Raw genomic sequence first — 15918 nt, forward strand, 5'->3', positions numbered from 1 at the left:
ATTTTGTTGACATCCTTCCTATAATTGGGCGACCAAGATTGTACATCATACTACAGAATTGGTCTCACCAATGCCTTGTACAATTTTTACATTACATCCCAACTTCTATACTCGCCTGGGATCGCTCCCACCGCGACCACCACGGACGTACCATCAAGGGTTCACAGTCTTCGGGAGAGGCTGAGTCGGGAAGCTCCAATGTCGCGGAAGGTTCGACCAGCTCCGACACGAGGTTCCATCGCTCGACGCGGGGGAGCTGATAACCCCCCGATGCAGGAGCAGATCGCCTCGACACAGAGGGCCTGAACGCCATAGGCTACGGGAGTCAAGATCGTCCCTTCAACGGGGGCCCTAGGCCCACGACCGAGGAAGAACTAAGGGAAAGACTTGAACTTTATTTCTCCTTCCATCACAGTGAGGAATGTGTAGAGTCACTGCAGTGGATGTTCATTTTAAAATGTGTTTTTGAGTGATCTGTTACTTTTAATTGTATGACTGACCTGGCCAATTAAATTCCTCGTATGTTGCAAAACATACTTTTGAATAAAGTGTGATTCTGATTCTGAATAAATTGTGATTCTGATTCTGATTCTGATATGTGGGAACACTGGATCTTAATAAGAGGTTGAACATGAAGAAAAAAGACAGACATTATTTTTAATTAAATATGTAAATCCATTATTTTTATTTAGGTTTAAGAAGAAGCTGCAAATGCTGTAAAATCGATCAATGTTAACATCTGCATGTTGACGGTGATAGTTTGGGTTAGTTTAGTTTATTGTCACATATACCGAGGTACAGAGAAAAGCTATTTGTTGCGTGTTTACCAGTCAGCAGAAAGACAATGCATGATTACCATTGAGCCATCCAAAGTGCACAGATACTTGAAGAGAATAACGTTTGGTGCAAGATAAAGCCCCTTAAACTCTGATTAAAGATAGTTCAAGGGTCTACAGTGAGGTAGATAGTAGCTCAGGACTGCTCTCTGGTTGTTGTTGTGATGTTGATGACATTATCAATTGTGGTTAAGTTCTCCATGGTTGGTGTCCACGTGACACAAATATTATTGGCCACTTAACAGTTATGTCAAATTTGAAACTGGAGTACCACAGGGATTGGATACCAGAGGGCAAAGTTCAACACATTTTTTTAAAATTGGAGCTATAAGAAATCTTCAAAAAACAATGAAAATCAGGAAATACGTGGCCAGTCAAGCTGTTCCTTGGGGTCATAGTCATAGAGTGATACACTGTGGAAACAGAGCCTTCGTCCCAACTTGCCCACACCTGCCAACATCTCCCTGCTGCACTAGTCCCACATGCCCACATTTGGTCCATATCCCTACAAACCTGTCCTATCAATGTACCTGTCTAACTGTTTCTTAAATGTTGGGATAGTCCCTGCGTCAAATAACTTCTCTAGCAACTTGTTCCATACACCCACCACCCTTTGTGTGAAACGGTTCCCCTTCAGATTCCTATTAAATCTTTTCCCCTTCACCCTGAACTTTTGTCCTCTGGACCTCAATTCGCCTACTCTGGGCAAGAGATTCCGTGCATCCACCCGATATTTCCGTCTCAAGATTTTATACATCTCTATAAGATCACCCCTCATCCTCCTGCGCTCCAGGGAATGGAGTCCCAGACTACTCAACCTCTGCCTATAGATCACACCCTCCAGTCCTGGCAACATCTTCGTAAATGTACTCGGAACCCTTTCAAGCCTGACAATGTCTTTCCTATAACATGGTGCCCAGAACTGAACACAAAGGGTCGAATGGTCTTCAGCCTGAAACATTGCCTATTTCTCTTTCTACAGATGCTCACTGACCTGCTCAGTGTTTACAGGCTTTAATAGACAATAGGTGCAGGAGGAGGCCATTTGACCCTTCGAGCCAGCACCGCTATTCACTTCCACAATCAGTACCCCATTCCTGCATAATCCCCATATCCCTCAACTCCACTCTTTAAGAGCTCTATCTAACTCTCTCTTGAAAGCATCCAGAGAATTGGCCTCCACTGCCTTCTGAGGCAGAGAATTCCACAGATTCACAACTCTCTGGGTGACATTTTTAATTAGCCTTGTCTAACATTGTGACCATTCATATTTTAAGGTGCCTTCTCAAATATCTATTCTATGACCAAAAAGTTGGAGATAAAGTTGAATAAATAGTTGGACAACATTTAGGGAAATGGCTTTTGCATTTAACAGAGATGAACAGGCATACGTAATGTGACATTTAACGCTGGAAAGTCACCAATTCTGGTTTGTTGCACTTTACAATCTGAAAACTGCAGATACTTTTTTAATCTATCTGAGGGTGGGGAAGAGGAGAGGATTTTTTTTATAAATGTTAAAAATATGGTAATAAGATGCAACTTTAAAATTGTTGAGCTGTGCGTTTACCATTAAAATCGATGTGCCATTAGCTAAGGGACATTGTAATAAGCCATAATAGACTACAATGTGAAGTTGTGTAGATGTGGTGTGCTGTTAACTCTCAGTTGGATAAGATGCCCCACTGTGGTTTCACATTTTCCTGTGTAAATGTCACATCCACAGAGGAAGCGCAGGAAGTCTGAAGTCAGATGTAATTATGCTAATGACAGACTTTATAGTCATTATAGTTTGAGTGAAAATAACAAAGAAACAATTTGACTCACAAGTAGCTTAGAATTGTTTCAAAAATCTGAAGTTTCCCAGATGCTTCTACAATATTTCTTTTGTACGGCTTTCTGAAGCGCTAGTATGGGTGTTGTGGGCCGAAGGGACTGGTTTCCAGAGGGCATATAAATGGCAGTAAGCTCTCTTAAATTACTCAAACGGTTCAGGGTGGCGTCTGTACTTTGGGTCTTCCGCACTCAGCGCCACCTCTCCACTAAGCGGACGTCATGGAATGAGCAGCAATTTTGCATTAAACACAGTCCTGATCAAATAAAACGTTTATTCATGGGTTTTCCTTTCAAAAACTGTTGCACACTTTTCAATAAGGCACAGTTAAAAGGCACATTTTCAAAACAAACCTGTTGCATTTGGCAAGGTAAATTTAATTTGGCAAGGCAACTTTAATTTGGCATGGCAACTTTAATTTGGCAAGGCAACTTTAATTAGGCAAGGCAACTTTAATTAGGCAAGGCAACTTTAGCATTCTCAAACCAAAGGCAACTTTTGCATTTTCAAACCACATTAAGGGCACTCACAGTTTAGTAGACATGTGTTCAGTGTTATTTCACAGCTCAGACAGAGAAACATGACCCTCTCGCTCCCCCATTTTGCAGCGACTGACTGAGGCACTCAACAGTTCCAGGTTTTATAGTCCATCCGGAAGGGGCGTAGCCTTCAGGAGAGAGAATCTCAACATTTTTTAAACATTAATAAGTCTTTTACTTTTCATCGATGGGAAAAATCCTCTTGTCTTGCGCAGCAAAGGGGGTTTCTGAGTATGATGGCCAAAATTCACAGCCGTAAGTGGCAACGTTTTTTCTAAAATCAATATAGAGTGCAACAGGAAGTGGTCAAGATGACACTTTTAGTAATATAGATAATATATATATGTATATATATATATATATATATATATATATATATATATATGTATGTATATATATATATATATATATATATATATATATATATATATATATATATATATATATATATATATATATATATATATATATATATATATATATATATATATATATATATATATATATATGTATATATATATATATATATATAATGTATATACTATGTATATGTGAGTATGTATTATATACACACACTGAACTTTTCTCATTATTATATTGTTTACAGTGTACTATGTTTACATATTTTGTTGTGCTGCAGCAAGTAAAAATGTTATTGTTCTATCTGGGACACAACAATAAAACACTCTTGACTCTCTTCACTCTCCTAATGGCATGTTGTTTCTTAATGCTTGCAAAGCTCACCTAACCTGTTGAGTGATTCCAGCACCTGGAGTTTTTCTTTAATCTGTGATTAAATCTGTGCTTGCAGGTATAGCAGGTAGTGAAGAAAGCGAATGGCATGTTGTCCTTTAAGACAAGAGTAATCGAATATAGGAGCAAAGAGGTCCTTCTGCAGTTGTACAGAGCCCTAGTGAGACCACACCTGGAGTATTGTGTGCGGTTTTGGTCCCCTTATTTGAGGAAGGACATTCTTGCTATTGAGGGAGTGCAGCGTAGGTTTACAAGATTAATTCCCAGGATGGCGGGACTTTCGTATGCTGAGAGAATGGAGCAGCTGGGCTTGTACACTCTGGAGTTTAGAAGAATGAGAGGGTATTTCATTGAAACATATAAGATTGTTAAGGGCTTGGACACGCTAGAGGCAGGAACATGTTCCCGATGTTGTTGTGGTCCACAGTTTAAGAATAAGGAGTAAGCCATTTAGAATGGAGACGAGGAAACATTTTTTCTCACAGTTGAGTCTGTGGAATTCTCTGCTTCAGAGGGCAGTAGAGGCAGGTTCTCTGGATGCTTTCAAGAGAGAGCTAGATAGAGCTCTTAAAAATAGCGGAGTCAGGGGATATGGGGAGAAGGCAGGAACGGGGTACTGATTGGGGATGATCAGCCATGATCACAGTGAATGGCGGTGCTGGCTCGAAGGGCCAAATGGCCTACTCCTGCACCCATTGTCTATTGTCTATTGTCTATTTTCTAAAAGATTCACCAACATTGCCCTCTCAGTTATACCTAGTGTGAGACCAAATCCTGCTATTTCAGAGAAAAAAATTTTTTTTTTCATTTTTTTTTGGTAAATGAATTAATAATATATTATGACACAAATGCTGGAGTTACTCAGCGGGACAGACAGCAACTCTGGTGAGAAGGAATGGGTGACTTTTCGGGTGGAGACTTTTCTTCTATATGAAGAAGGGTCTTGACCCAAAACGTCACCCATTCCTTCTCTTAAGAGATGCTGCCTGTCCCGCTGAGTTACTCCAGCATTTTGTGTCTATCTTCAGTGTAACTAGCATTTGCAGTTCCTTCCTACACAAATAAATATTGTATGTCAAACTCAACTGGATATGAATTTGCTCATCCCATAGATAATTCAGTTTACATCCGTTTTTTTTCTCTTGGAAGAATCAGGCTGACAATTGCTCCAAACATACAGTGATTTTTTAACTTTAAAATGTCAGGGAGTTTTAGTTTCCGCTCTGAAACACAACACAAACAATTATGTGAAGAACATGAGTATGATTCGGGATCGCTATTTATTAATATTAAATAAATTAATTAAAAATAATTATGGAGTCATAGAGAGGTATAGAATTGTGCAGCACAGAAAAGGGTCCTTCAGCCCAAGTCATACATGCCAACCGTGATGCTATCTATATTAATCCTATTTACCAGCGTTAGGCCCTCTAATGTGTTCCTATACCTGAACCGGTCTAAATGCCTTTTCAACATAGTAATATTGAAGCATCTGTCTCTCTCACTTCTTCTGGTACTTCATTGTACACGACCACCACTAACTGTGTGAAGTATTTGCCCTCCATTAGTATTTGAATTTCTGTCCTTGCACCTTAAGCCTGCACTCTGTGGTTTTACACTTCCTCATTCTGGGGAACAAAGACTGAATACTGGTTCATTATTGTCACATGTACTAAGATGCAGTGGAAAAACTTAGTTTTGCATGTTATCTAGGAGAATTGCACCATAAATACGTCCATTGGGTAGTGCAAAAGGGAAAACAAACAGAATACAGAAGATAGCATCTCAGCTACAGAGAAAGTGCAGGTATTTATTTATTTTTATTTTTATTTTTTTTTAACTTTATTTATAGACCACTTTAAAAACAACCACTGTTGCAACAAAGTGCTGTACATGACTAATCATGGACAAGAAATTATTACCCGACAATATAAACACTACAAGAGAGAGTAAAAACAATAAAATTAAAAACATTAAAAGCACTAAAACAGGAGGAAAGTCTCAAGTAGGGTCAAAAGCCAAGGAATATAAATGTGTTTTAACACTGGATTTGAAGATGGACAGTGAGGGGGCCTGTCTGATGTGCAACGGCAGAGTGTTCCATAGCGCCGGAGCAGCAACAGAGAAGGCTCTATCCCCTCTGAGCCTCCGACTAGACCTTGGTACCTCCAGGAGCAGCTGATCAGCTGACCTGAGGCACCGGGCAGGAGCGTATGGACGAAGCAGCTCAGAGAGGTAAGGCGGGGCGAGCCCATTTAAAGATTTAAAAACAAATAAAATAATTTTAAAATGAACTCGAAAGTACACCGGGAGCCAGTGGAGGGAGGCCAGAATTGGCGTTATGTGCTCCCTCTTTCGAGTTCCGGTTAAAAGGCGAGCAGCAGCATTTTGAACCAACTGGAGACGAGCCAGTGAAGAACGAGCAACTCCAAAATAGAGTGCGTTACAGTAATCCAGCCTAGATGTTATAAAGGCATGGATTACTGTTTCAAAATGCTGCCGCTCAAGAATGGGCTTCACCTTTGCCAGCTGCCTTAGGTGAAAGAAGCTGGACTTTACTACCGCGCCTATTTGATGATCTAATTTAAAATCACCGTCCATCCTAAAACCCAGGTCCAAAACTGTTGGCTTCACATACCGTGCCAGGGGACCTAAGTCAACAGGGTCAACAGGGTCAACAGTGCGGCAGCCACTGGGACTAAACAATATCACCTCTGTCTTTTCATTAAATCTTAGAAAGTTTAGAGCCATCCAGGACTTAATGTCCTCAAGACAAGACAGAAGTGATTTGACAGAAAAGGCATCTTCCTTCCTCAGCGGCAAATATAGTTGGCTATCATCAGCATAACAATGAAAAGAGATGCCATGCGTTCTAAGAATGGAACCCAGAGGAAGTGCAAGGTCACACCAAGATAGATTGGAAGTTTTCGAATTAATTCAAAGATTGATAGTGACCAAAAAGGTTGATAAACAATAGACAATAGACAATAGGTGTAGGAGGAGGCCATTTGGCCCTTCGAGCTAGCACCGCCATTCAATGTGATCATGGCTGATCGTCCATAATCAGTACCCCGTTCCTGCCTTCCGCCCATATCACATGACTCCGCTGATTTTAAGAGCCCTATCTAGCTCTCTCTTGAAAGCATCCAGAGAACCTGCCTCCACCGCCCTCTGAAGCAGAGAATTCCACAGACTCACCACTCTCTGTGAGAAAAAGTGTTTCCTCGTTTCCGTTCTAAATGGCTTACCCCTTATTCTTAAACTGTGGCACCTGGTTCTGGACTCCCCCAACATCGGGAACATGATTCCTGCCTCTAGTGTATCCAAGTTGATGACGGCAGAGCTGTAGATATTGTATTTATGGATTTCAGCACGGCATTTGGCAAGGTTCCGCAATGTAGGCTGCTCTGGAAGATTAGATCGTATGGGATCCAAGGAGAGATCGCTGAATGGATAGAAAATTGGCTTCATGGAAAGAAGCAGAGGGTGATGGATGTTTTTTGGACTGGAGACCTGTGACTAATGGAGTTTAGAGCTGGGCCCATTACTGTTTGTCATTTACAATATTTCAATGATTTGAATGAGAATGTACAGGGCATGATTAGCAAGTTTGCAGATGACACTAAAGAGGATTGTATTGTAAATAGTGAAAATGGTTGTCAAAATTTGCAGCGGGGTCTTGATTGATTGGCCAGATGGGCTGAGGAATGGTTGATGGAATTTAATACAGAGAAATGTGAGGTGTTGCATTTTAGGAAGTTTAACATGGGCAGGACCTACACAGTGAAAGCTAGGACTCTGGGGAGTGTTGTGGAGCAGAGGGATCTAGGAGTGCAGGTACATAGTTCATTGAAAGTCACATCACAGGTAGATAGGGTGATCAAAAAGGCTTTCACCACATTGGCCTTCATCAGTCAAAGTATTGAGTATACAAGTTGAGAGGTCATGTTACAGTCTTATAAGACATTGGTGAGGCCACATTTGGAGTATTGTGTCAGTGGTTATCATGTTGGTCAGAATGTTGTCAAGCTGAAAATGTGCAGAGAGGTTTTATGAGGATGTTGTCAGGACTCAAGGGCCTGAGCTACAGGGGGAGGTTCAGCAGGCTAGAACATAATTCCTTGGAGCGGCGTGATCTTATAGAGGTGTATAACATCATGAGAGGAATAGATGGAGTAAATAAACATTTAGCCAGTATACATTAGTGTATTAATATTATATGTATATATTCATATATGTGTTACCACACAGATTATGCATACTGCACATTCCTTATGTCTTTCTTACTGCTGATCCGTCCACAGGCTTGATAGTGAATTCTCTCTCTCTCTACTTCTCTCACTAGTTAGACTAGCTGAATGCATGGAGACAAAAGCACCTAGTGTTTCCTCCGTAGAGTTGCTAATAACATATATATAACATATAACAATTACAGCACGGAAACAGGTCATCTCGACCCTTCTAGTCCGTGCCAAACACCTATTCTCCCCTAGTCCCATATACCTGCACTCAGACCATAACCCTCCATTCCTTTCCCGTCCATATAACTATCCAATTTATTTTTAAATGATAAAAACGAACCTGCCTCCACCACCTTCACTGGAAGCTCATTCCACACAGCCACCACTCTCTGAGTAAAGAGGTTCCCCCTCATGTTACCTCAAAACATCTGTCCCTTAATTCTCAAGTCATGTCCCCTTGTTTGAATCTTCCCTACTCTCAGTGGGAAAAGCTTATCCACGTCAACTCTGTCTATCCCTCTCATCATTTTAAAGACATCTATCAAGTCCCCCCTTAACCTTCTGCGCTCCAAAGAATAAAGCCCTAACTTGTTCAACCTTTCTCTGTAACTTAGTTGCTGAAACCCAGGCAACATTCTAGTAAATCTCCTCTGTACTCTCTCTATTTTGTTGACATCATTCCTATAATAAGGCGACCAAAATTGAACACGATACTCCAGAATTGGCCTCACCAATGCCTTATACAATTTTAACATTACATCCCAACTTTTATACTCAATGCTCTGATTTGTAAAGGCCAGCACACCAAAAGCTTTCTTTACCACCCTATCTACATGAGATTCCACTTTCAGGGAACTGTGCACAGTTATTCCCAGATCCCTCTGTTCACCTGCATTCTTCAATTCCCTACCATTTAACATGTGCGTGCTATTTTGATTTGTCCTACCAAGATGTAGCACCTCACACTTATCAGCATTAAACTCCATCTGCCAGCTTTCAGCCCACTCTTCCAACTGGAATAAATCTCTCTGTAGACTTTGAAAATCTACTTCATTATCCACAACCCCACCTATCTTAGTATCATCTGCATACTTACTAATCCAATTTGCCACACCATCATCCAGATCATTGATGTACATGACAAACAACAGTGGACCCAACACAGATCCCTGTGGCACCCCACTAGTCACTGGCCTCCAACCTGACAAACAACCATCCACCATTACTCTCTGGCATCTCCCATTCAGCCACTGTTGAATCCATCTTGCTACTCCACCATTAATACCCAACCATTGAACCTTCTTAACCAACCTTCCGTGAGGAACCTTGTCAAAGGCCTTACTGAAGTCCATATATACAACATCCACTGCTGTACCCTCATCAATTTCCCAAGTAACCTCTTCAAAAAATTCAAGAAGATTAGTCAAACATGACCTTCCAGGCACAAATCCATGTTGACTGTTCCTAATCAGACCCTGTTTATCCAGATGCTTATATATATTATCTCTAAGTATCCTTTCCATTAATTTGCCCACCACTGACGTCAAACTAACAGGTCTATAATTGCTAGGTTTACTCTTGGACCCCTTTTTAAACAATGGAACAACATGCGCAGTACGCCAATCCTCGGGGACTATTCCCGTTTCTAATGACATTTGAAATATTCCTGTCATAGCCCCTGCTATTTCTGCACTAACTTCCCTCAATGTCCTAGGGAATATCCTGTCCGGACCTGGAGACTTATCCACTTTTATATTTCTCAAAAGTGTCAGTACTTTCTCTTCTTTGAATCTCATAGTTTCCATAGCTACTCTACTTGTTTTCCCTTACCAGCCCATTTACAGAATGTGTTTCCCAGACTATGTGTGGAAAATTGAAATCTCCCACAATCACTACCTTGTGCTTACTACTAATATCTGCAATCTCCTTACATATTTGCTCTTCCAATTCTCGCTCCCCATTTGGCGGTCTATAATACACCCCTATAAGTGTTGCTACCCCTTTCCCATTTCCCAGTTCCACCCAAATAGCCTCCCCAGACGAGCCCTCTAATCTATCCTGCCAAAGCACTGCTGTACTATCTTCCCTGATAAGCAATGCAACACCTCCACCACTTGCCCCTCCAATTCTATCACACCTGAAGCAATGAAATCTTGGAATATTTAGTTTCCAATCACAGCCCTCCTGCAACCATGTTTCACTGATCGCCACAACTTCCAGGTGTCAATCCAGGCTCTAAGCTCATCCACCTTTCTTACAATGCTCCTAACATTAAAATATACACATTTAAGAAACCCACCCTCTCTTATTCTCTGTTTATTGACTTTTTCTTCTCTCTCCCCTACATTTTGGGTCAGAGTACTACCATTCTCTGCCCCCTGCCTCACACACTGCTTTCCCAATTTGAGTCCCTCCCCCCAACCATACTAGTTTAAAGTAAAAGGATAAGATAATATAAGATTAAAAAGACTATGGATTCTAATCAATATGTGTGAGCCTGATCATTTCAACAGACAGGACAGGATAGGTTCAGAGAGATCTGAGCCAAACGCAGGCAGGTGGGACTCATGTAAATGCGGCATGTTGGTCGACATGGGGAAGTTGGCTGAATGGCATGTGTCAACACTGTGTGTCTATGAGCAACTGGGAAGGTGGAACTGTTTATGAATCTGACGGTACCTGCCTTCAAGCTTTGAGTATCTTCTGCCTGACTGGAGAAGAGGAGAGCGACCATGGTGTGAGTGCTTATTGATTTTGTTGGCTGCTTTGTGGATGCATCATGAAGTGTGGACGGAGTCAGTGGGCAGAGGTGGCATTGCATGGTGGACTGCGCCTGCATTCACAATTCTCTGCCATTTCTTGTGGTCTTGGGAAGAGCAGTTGTCAGACCAAGTTGGGATGCACCCTGACACAATGCTTTCTATCGATAGAAATTGTTAAGAGTCATCTGAAATTTATTTTGCCGTCTGAGGAAGTAAAAGTGTTGATGTGCTTTCTGGGCCATAATGTGTTTGGGCCAGGACAAATTGTTGGTGATATTTAGACCAAGGAACGTGAAACACTTGACCATCTTGACTTCACCACTGTTGTTATGGCCTGCGGTGTGTATTCCAACCCACTTCCTGAAGTCAATGTCCAGCCTCTTTGTTTTGCGGACACTGAGGGAGATGTTAGACACAAAATGCTGGAGTAACGCAGCGGGACAGGGTAACGTTTTGGGTCGAGAGGCGAGTAAGAGGCGACCATGGCTGACAAGGGATGTCAGGGCCAGTATAAAAAAAATAGAAGAAGTATAACATAGCAAAGTTGATCGGGAAGCCAGAGGATTGGGTAACTTTTAAAGAGCAACAGAAGATAACTAAAAAGGCAATACGGGGAGAAAAGATGAGGTACAAAGGTAAGCTAGCCAAGAATATAAAGGAGGATAGTAAAAGCTTCTTTAGATATAAGCGGAGAAAAAAATTAGTTAAGACCAAAATTGGACCCTTGAAGTCTGAAAAGGGCGAATTTATTATGGAAAACAAAGAAATGCCAGACGAGATGAGCAGGTACTTTGGATCCGTCTTCACTAAGGAGGACACAAACAATCTTCCTGATATAGTGGTGGCCAGGGGATCTGGGGTGACAGAGGAACTGAAGCAAATCCACATTAGGGATGGAATGGTGTTGGGAAGACTGATGGGACTGGAGGCTGATAAATCTGCAGGGCCTGATGGTCTGCATCCCAGAGTACTTAAGAAAGTGGCTCTAGAAATCGTGGATGCATTGGTGATCATTTTCCAATGTTCTATAGATCAGGATCAGTTCCTGTGGATTGGAGGGTAGCTAATGTAATTCTACTTTTTAAGAAAGGTGGGAGAGAGAAAACAGGGAATTATAGACCAGTTAGCCTGACATCGGTGGTGGGGAAGATGCTGGAATCAATAATATAAGATTAAATAGTGGCACATTTGGACAGTAGCAGCAGAATCGGTCCGAGTCAGCATGGATTTACAAAGGGGAAATCATGCTTGATTAATCTTCTGGAATTTTTTGAGGATGTACTGGGAAAATGGGCAAGGGAGAGCCAGTGGATGTAGTGTGGACTTTGAGAAAGCATCTGATAAGGTCCCACATAGGAGATTAGTGGGCGAAATTAGAGCACATGGTATTTGGGGTAGAGTGCTGACATGGATAGAAAACTGGTTGGCAGACCTTTAGGATTAATGGGTTCCTTTCAGAATGGCAGGCAATGACTAGAGGGGTACCGCAAACCTCAGTGCTGGGACCGTAGCTATTTACAATATATATTAATGATTTAGATGAAGGGATTAAAAATAACATTAGCAAATTTGCAGATGACACAAAGCCTTCATAACAAGAGGACTTCAGTATAGGTTCTTCTGCAGTTGTATAGGGCTATGGTGAGACCACATCTAGAGTATTGTGTACAGTTTTGGTCTCCTAATTTGAGGAAGGACATCCTTGTGGTTGAGGCAGTGCAGCGTAGGTTCACAAGATTGATCCCTGGGATGATGGGACTGTCATATGAGGATAGATTGAAAAGACTAGGCTTGTATTCACTGGAGTTTAGAAGGATGAGGGGTTTCTTATAGAAACATATTCAATTATAAAAGGACTGGACAATCTAGATGCAGGAAAAATGTTCCCAATGTTGGGCGAGTACAGAATCAGGGGCCACAGACTTAGAATAAAGGGGAGGTAATTTAAGACTGAGGTGAGAAAAAACCTTTTAACCCTGAGAGTTGTGAATTTGTGGAATTCCCTGCCACAGAGGGCAGCAGAGGTCAAGTCACTGGATGGATTTAAGAGAGAGTTAGATAGAGTTCTAGGGTGTAGTGGAGTCAAGAGATATGGGGAGAAGGCAGGCATGGGTTTTTGATAGAGGACGATCAGCCATGATCACAATGAATGTCGGTGCTGGCTCGTAGGGCCGAATGGCCTCCTCCTGCATGTATTTTCTATGTTTCTATGTTTCTATGTGTGGCAGTGTGAACTGTGAGGAGGATGCTATGAGGATGCAGGGTGACTTGGACAGGTTGGGTGAGTGGGCAGATGCATAGCAGATGCAGTTTAATGTGGATAAATGTGAGGTTATCCACTTTGGTGGCAGAAATAGGAAGGCAGATTATTATCTAAATTGTGTCAAGTTGGGAAAAGATGAAGTACAATGGGATCTGGGGGTCCTTGTACATCAGTCATTGAAAGTAAGCATTCAGGTACAACAGGCAGTGAAGAAAGCTAATGGCATGCTGGCCTTCATAATGAAAGGAGTTGAGAAAAGGAACAAAGAGGTCCTTCTGCAGTTGTACAGGGCCCCAGTGAGTCCACAACTGGAGTATTGTGTGCAATTTTGGTCTCCAAATTTGAGGAAAGACATTCTTGCTATTGAGGGAGGTTCACCAGGTTAATTCCCGGGATGGCGGGACTGTCATATGCTGAGAGAATGGAGTGGCTGGGCTTGTATACACTGGAATTTAGGATGAGAGAGGATCTTATTGAACTAACTAAGATTATTAATGGTTTGGACACGCTGGAGGCAGGAAACATGTTCCTGATGTTGGGGGAATCCAGAACTAGGGGGCCGCAGTTTAACAATAAGGGGTAAGCCATTTAGAACGGAGATGAGGAAATACTTTTTCACACAGAGAGTTGTGAGTCTGTGGAATTCTCTGCCTCAGAAGGCGATGGAGGCCACTTCCCTGGATGCTTTCAAGAGAGAGAGCTCTTAAAGATAGCGGAGTTAGGGGATATGGGGAGAAGGCAGGAACGGGGTACTGTTTGTGGATGATCAGCCATGATCACATTGAATGGCGGTGGTGACTCGAAGGGCCAAATGGCCTACTCCTGCACCTATTGTATATTGAGACCCTTCTTCAGACCTTAGTCACCCATTCCTTCTCTCCAGACATGCTTCCCGTCTAGCTGAGTTACTCCAACATGTTGTGTCTATCTCCAGTGTAAACCAGCATCTACAGGACCTTTGTACACATTGTTTTCTTGACACACTGCAGCTAAACTTTCAATCTCTCTCCAGTACTTCATGATCTATATCCCTTCATTCCCTGCATATCCATCTTCTAATCATTGTTTGTGATTTGGCCCAATTTGGTTGTGTCATGTGGAAACTTGTAAATGTAGTTACACCATAATTTGGCCACACAACCGTGAGTTTATAGGGATACTAGACTAAGTGGGACCCGTTGGGTCCCATTCTCACACGGGAGGCTGGGTCCCCCAACGCAATATTCCACCACTCACACATAGCCCCAAACTGTGCAGGCACGGCTGAAGGGTTCGCGTTTAGTGGGGTGGGTGTGTGGCGGGGGGTGTGGGATGGGAGGGTTGTGGGGGGTGGGGGTGGTCTGGGGTGTGGGGTGGGAGGGTTGTGGGGGATGGGGGGTGGGGGGGAGGAGGGTGGGGGAAGGCTGGGCGTGGGTGTGGGGGGTGTGGGGGGCATGGGTGTGGGGACACGGGGGTGTGGGGACACAGGGGGTGTGGGGGGCGTGTGTGTGTGGGGACACGTGGGTGTGGGGACACGTGGGTGTGGGGACACGTGGGTGTGTGGGACACGTGGGTGTGGGGACACGGGGGTGTGGGGACACGGGGTGTGTTGGGGTGTGGGGGAGGTGAGTTGTAGAGGGAAGGGCTGTGTGGGGGAGGGGGGGTGTGTGGTTGTGTGGGGAGGGGGGTTGTTGGGGAGGGGGAAGGGGGGAGGGGGAGGGGGTGTGAGGGATGGGATTGTGGGGGGGGCGGTGTTGGGAGAGGGAATGGGTGTGTGGGCGGCGGCATGTGGGGGAGGGTGGTTTGTGGGAATAGTGGAGGGGGTGTATGTGGTAGGGGCAGAATGGTTTGTGTGAGGGTGAAGGGTGGTTTTGGGGAGGGGGTAAGGGGGTGTGTGGGCTCACCTGCTCCTGGCTCCGATTGCACTCACTGGCTCCAGGACCCAGCTCAGCAGTTCCCGTCCCCGGCTCCTTGTGGTGGTTGCCGCCGCCGCCCCGGGGACACAGCCACCCCCCCACCCATGGACACCTCCCCCCACCCACAGACACAGCCCCCCCCCCACCCCGGACACCTCCCCCCACCCGCGGACACAGCCCCACCTCCGCTCGATTCACAATAACCAACCTGATCTCCCCGTGGCTCAGCACTTCAACTCCCCCTCCCATTCCGAATCCGACCTTTCTGTCCTGGGTCTCCTCCACGGCCAGAGTGAGGCCCACCGTAAATTGGAGGAGCAGCACCTCATATTTCGCCTGGGCAGTTTACACCCCAGCTGTATGAACATTGACTTCTCTAATTTCAGGTAGTCCTTACTTTCTCCTCCCCTTCTCAGCTCTCCCTCAGCCCACTGGCTTCTCCTCTTCCTTTCTTCTTCCCGACCTCACATCAGTCTGAAGAATGGTCTCAACCCGAAACGTTGCCTATGTCCTTCGCTCCATAAATGCTGCCTCGCCCGCTGACTTTCTCCAGCATTTTTGTCTACCTTCGATTTTCCAGCATTTGCAGTTCCTTTTTAAATAAAACCCTGTTGCTAATGTAACTTTACAAATTTAAACTTGATTTATTTAAATTATAAATATTTATTGATTTAGTTTTGTTAATGTCATGTTCTTTGTCTTTTGTTGGGGGAAATACATTATTAAGGAGATACCAATACTTTCAGCACATTAATCCTAGCGTGTACAATTAGAATGGTTAATTTATCAATAAAG

The 15918-nt window shown here is 43.4% G+C and overlaps 1 protein-coding gene across 1 annotated transcript in view; it reads left to right on the top strand.

Annotated features, from left to right (window-relative positions):
- The window catches only part of LOC129715014 (potassium voltage-gated channel subfamily H member 3-like), a 915007-nt gene that overhangs the window by 440454 nt on the left and 458635 nt on the right, over nt 1–15918 (top strand).

This window comes from Leucoraja erinacea, chromosome 46 (assembly GCF_028641065.1).
Source record: "Leucoraja erinacea ecotype New England chromosome 46, Leri_hhj_1, whole genome shotgun sequence".
NCBI lineage: Eukaryota > Metazoa > Chordata > Chondrichthyes > Rajiformes > Rajidae > Leucoraja > Leucoraja erinaceus.